The sequence below is a fragment of the Varroa jacobsoni genome, unplaced genomic scaffold, assembly GCF_002532875.2.
Source record: "Varroa jacobsoni isolate VJ856 unplaced genomic scaffold, vjacob_1.0 scaffold_1169, whole genome shotgun sequence".
Taxonomy (NCBI): domain Eukaryota; kingdom Metazoa; phylum Arthropoda; class Arachnida; order Mesostigmata; family Varroidae; genus Varroa; species Varroa jacobsoni.
In genome coordinates this window covers 71,669-77,075 of record NW_019214071.1, presented here as the reverse complement: position 1 = coordinate 77,075, position 5,407 = coordinate 71,669, and the positions used below count along the sequence as shown (strand labels likewise).

The 5,407-nt window shown below is 39.4% G+C and overlaps 1 long non-coding RNA gene across 1 annotated transcript; it reads right to left on the bottom strand.

Annotated features, from left to right (window-relative positions):
* Positions 1–261: 261 nt before the first annotated feature.
* Positions 262–1,822, bottom strand: LOC147752546 (uncharacterized). The gene is made up of 2 exons (XR_015313747.1): positions 1,324–1,822; positions 262–1,192 (listed from the first exon to the last, which is right to left on the bottom strand). It is a non-coding gene; the product is annotated as an uncharacterized LOC147752546 (long non-coding RNA).
* Positions 1,823–5,407: the final 3,585 nt, after the last annotated feature.

Genomic DNA, 5,407 nt, shown 5'->3' with positions numbered 1-5,407 from the left:
AGTCATGACATATTTAGATTTTACGAAACGAAGCTAACTTTGTTGAAAGGTTTGCCGCCTGCCACAGCAAACCTAAATGAAATTGCATCTGTCCAGTTAACTTAAAATTAGACCTGGGACCTAACTATAGGCTAACTATTCACTTCTTTTAGTCTAATTGTTTTAATTTTCGTTGTATCTTTGATATATTATAGCATGAAGATAATGTGTGCATTTGTGATTATTTTCCTATGCAACTTGGACAATTCTTCAGTGTACGTGTCAGGAAAGGTTCGCGTTATTTTTTATTGAACTTTCTTATAAATCCACGAAACAAAACACCATTTTGATTAAGAAAAGTTTTTTAAGTCCTTTTATAAAGGAATCTGTCTGCTCGTCAAACGTCATCCTTTCACGTCAGCATAGGTCTCACATTAAAATATCTAATAAGTAAAATTAATAAAACTTAGCTGGCCCGTAAATAGCGGACTGCGTCAGTATCCTATTTTTTTATACCCCTTTTACAAGCATTCTTAACGCTAGCTATTATTGTCGTTCGGTAGTTTCTATTTTGTATCAAATTTTTTCTTGTGTAGAAGAAGCTGCACCACATAAACCTTACAGATACGCTTTTTTTTGTTACATAGGAACTGGCGGTTCAAATGGCTTACCAGACCAAACAGAACTGGTACTTCGGACCCTTAATCCGAATAAGACTTGCTATCTTCGAAAGCACAGAACGGCTGTAGCTTACGAGATGGTAGCTTGTACGAGCTTTACGTACTCTTCAAAAGTCTGTCACAAATCGGTGCACAAACTCTTTCTTTTTAAAAAAAAAAAAAATATAAACAAGTTTTTTTTTACAAAATAGCTGCGACTGCAGTTACATTTTTAATAAATTCTAATTAGAATGTAATCCAAGTGTCCATCGAAAACAATTTATACTAAAACAATGGCATATTCCGAAACAATTTTCTATATTCACACAGGTTATATAGTTGATCACTGGCAGGATTAGAAGCAGCTTCTGGCCTCTTTCAACCAGAAGCTTGGTCATCCAAGTCATCGTATCGACATAAGTGGGTAGCATGTCATACATCAGCATAAGAAACTAAGCAGTTGCGCTTTTGTTCAAATCCTTAGGCGTTCCTGCATCCAAACGGCTCGAATAATCTTATCGTTCTTTGACACAGGACGATCACTCCACTGTTTACTGAAAAATCACACAGATTTAGCTAATTCAATTTAATCGTCGTAAGTATGAGCGACCGAAAGTATTAACAAAGGGCATACTCGACACAGCTTAGCCAAATTAAGTTTCGTAATGTTTTTTCTTGTTCTTACCTATAATAATCAAACCTTAACGGATCGACCTCTTCTCATAATTTTTTGCTGCCAAGTAGGCTTGTAGTGGGTGGCCCATGTCAGAGGAGGTGGTAATGCATCTTGCAATAAGTGTTTGTAACACTGCATTTCACCGACTAACTTGCTAAACGAATGTCACTTTATAGAACAAGAAATAACAGCAGTGCTCGTCACAAGAAAGGATTTCCTCTGGTGGAACCGGGGCCAACATACACGAGATACTGTGCGGACGGAATCGCATTGTGGTTCCTTTAACTTTGCCGATGCGCCCCTTTATCGTAACGTCTTTTTGGCTCTGCACGCGAATGTAGCCTCGGGCTGCGGAAACGCCGGGAAGGCTGTGAATACGGTGAGGCAGTGTATAGTAAGGGATTCTTGCTGTTGCTAGCCTAAGGGCCGCTGCCGTCGTCGTCATGGTGGCAGGGAAGCTAGTGGCAAGCCAAGGCAAAGTAATGATGAGTTAGCGCTTCGAGATGAGTCCTCCTTCCGCGAGCCCAAAGGGGCGATGAGCTGTGGATGGAAAGCAGCGGAAGTCGGGAAGCCGACTAAGTTAGATAGAATAGTCAACGATTGCTCGGATATTTGCCCGGCGGTAAGTGATTGACGCATAGTAGTAAAGATACGTTGCTGTGTCCATAGCGTATTATTCGGCGGGTGTATGTGCGCGCATGTGTGAGCGCAAAGCCCTAAAAGTTACTGGCCAAACGGGATATAAAGCCGCTTTAACGTTCACCTCGATAGTCTCGACAATCCATCGACAAAAGTAGCGTTTACGCTGAATGTGTACATTAAAAACATTTATATCGTATGGCCGCAGATTCAATACCATATAGAAGCAAAAAGACTTTTCCTTGTGTATGTTATTGTAACGCATTCATTGACTAGAGAATACTTTGTAAAAGACAAGCGCCCGGTCGCTTTAATTTCATAGATTTTTTTCCCACTGAACTTATTTTTTCTAAGGTTAACTCAAACTATTTTCAAGAACAGGCTGGCCAAATTCTGCCAGCCAAATTTCGTCTGCTAACGGCGGCTAATTCAAATGTTATTCAATTTTAAAGTCCACCGGCTTCGTATGTGACAACAACGGATCTTTTTGCGTCAAAACTAACACTTTGTCTGTAGGGTCAATAAAAACAACCCAAAGCTATTTGAGGCAAGCAAACTACTGTTTTTACTTTAGTACTTACGCTGAGTATGAACAGTAGCTCATATTTATCAAATAGACCTATAGAAACGGTATAAAAACGCTTGTTATCCGTACTAATTAGTTTAGCTTTGCACGTAAGTGCTAACAATAGTAGATTTGAGGCACAAAACACTTAGGTAAAATAATTTTGTTGGATTCGAGTTAAATAACATTCATAAATGGTCTTATTCATTCATCGAACGAGCCAGCTTAGCGTTCTAATCCGCACAATGGTATATATATGTTTCAAGGAACAATATTGTTCACTAAAGTAGCAGTGGCAGTAGTTAGATTATTGTTTCGGGCCCAGCTTATTTGATTTAACATTTTGAAATATTTTTTTTGCCCTTTTGTGTGACTTTTGTGTTATATAAAGAGTTGGGCCACAGAACTAGTGCCTTTTGTTGTAGACCTGACAGGGGTAGTCACAGAATGAGACTGGTTAACTGCTAATGTCCGGCAGTACTTGGACAGTCCGTGGCGAGATTTTTACGTAATTTAAAAGTGGTAGCGCTAGCATAACTAGCAAAACTATAGCATGCTCTAAGCTTGCTTGGCTAGCGTACATTGGTACATTGAATAGTGAGCTATACGCGATGGATTCGCGGGGTTTGCTCCGCTGTCATAATTCTAAGAATAACTGGAAATGTACGAATCGATCCCTTTCGAACTTGGTTTTCACGGAAGTCTACGACGTGAGCGTTAGAAATAGGTTCACAGATGACGACTGAGTTTTATAGACAGATGCGTCCAGTTCTGTTAATGCGCAGCGTTTACTATCGACACCTTGTGCACTGATTTTGTACCGATCAAAGCAATTAACGTTTTTGAGAAAATGGGCGAGGTGTACATAAACTGCACATTTCTAAACTTCAATTGTTTATTTGTATTTGAAGGTACTACTATCAAGTCGTATTTGTTTTTTGTCCAAACGAACTTTCCATGAACTTACCTTCCAAGAAAAGCGGCAAAGCACATAGTTTTAATAATAATTTTGAATTAAGTATTAAATTGGCTACACTTATACGCAAGCATTTTTGACTGTAGTAAAGTTAATTTACGAATGAATAAAGTCCAAATACCCTTTAAATGCAGAACGTTGCTTCCTTCTCTAGTCTACTGTCGCTATGGATATTATAACGTACCGTGTTGTATCACGGATGCATGCAAATGGATTTGCGTTTATGTACGTACGTTTGCTAAGGTAGAACAGGATTCCGATAGCTCCCATCACTTTTAATGCCTTGCTTAGAATCGGAAATTGCAGTAATAATAATAATAAGCTCAACTAGCCGACATGTGTTCCATCGGTCTATTTGTTATCTGGACCTATCCATAAACCCTGTGCTGCGACTCTACTTAGTTTCAGGCTAGGTTTAGAGGCTTCGATTCTAACTTTGCCGTCTGTCGAATGACGATCTCTACAAGAAGTTGGCTGTATGATTTCTCCTGCCGGATGTCGGCGAATGGAAACGCCTACTAGTCGTGTACTGCCGACCCAAGCTTGTCGTAACGGAAAACGATGGATACACCTTAGCGTCGTGCCACTTCGCAGACTTCTGATGGATGGGCATTATCGAATGCCCATTGCATCGCTATGCGCTAGCAACTGAAAGAAGTAGAAATCTCGTACTAGTTTGGAATAGACCAGCAACAACAAACGCTTGAGATTGCTAAAAGCGTTAGAGATAACGCTTTATTACTGTGACAACAATGCGAACGTGTGCTAGAACACATTCAATATATAAAAGCAAAAGATGATTATTGCAAGTTACATAAGGAAATTGCATTTTTTTTTTTTCTTTTTGTGAGACAATCGTATGCGTTTCATTTTTTATATTTCTGCACTTCTTTGATGAGGGTGTATGTCAAGATAGTACGTTTTGACTAACATCTTAGCTTATTACCGCCCCATGTTTCGAACAACGTTATATTGCGTTTATTCCATTTATAACGGCAACGTGATAACCTACGTTACCTTCTATGGTGTACATTTTGCTTTTTTGTTTATCGTTTGACTAGCATAATTTGAATCGTTTTTTACCCGACGAGCTAAACGTTTATCCTTCGAAGCTACCACAACTATAGACACAATTTCCTAATGTCTTTTCTGATCCCAATATAACCGTGTTTATATCTCTGTGTGTGTGTGGCGAGTATTGTCTCGTTAAACGATTGCGTTTTTTTCATAAGCGGAAACAACGAATACAGCCTCAGTGCTTTGACATTGCTGGCAGTTGTTTCAAGCGTTTTCTAAGTGCCCTGGTAGGTCTCGACGAGCCTTACCGAAATTGTTACTCGAATGTTAGAAAAGAGTGAATCCTGAGAGCGCCCTGAGACTCGAAGTTGAGAGAATCGCCATTCCCTGTTGGATTGTTTTGGTAGAAATCATTTGTTTTAACAGGGAAAGTTGTTCCGCAATGTTCAGTCCTTCATGTGAAACTTCCGCTCATTCCCAGCATTTTATGTTTGAGGCTACAATTTAGAGGCCTCTGAAATTCATAGAATCTATCAAAAACGACTATAGCTTTGGAGCTAGAATTGCGTCCACTTTGTGAGATTACTATTATAGTTAACAACAGATTCACACTATATATATTTGCTCCGATAAAGTTTGGGAACGTTCACTTTAAATGGATCGAATAGTATACAGAGGACGCATGACTACGAGGCGCACACCCGTAGTGTTTTAAGACGCCCCAGGGGGGTAGAAAGCTGTGAGGTACTCCAAAGACCTTGGTTTTTAGTGGGCTTTATTTAGCCATGAATCAGTATTTTTACCCGGTAAGGATTCCGTCATCTTGGTTAACAACTGTTAGTTTGTGTTACCTGTTAGCTATACAAAATATATATATGGCAAAAAAAACATCCACC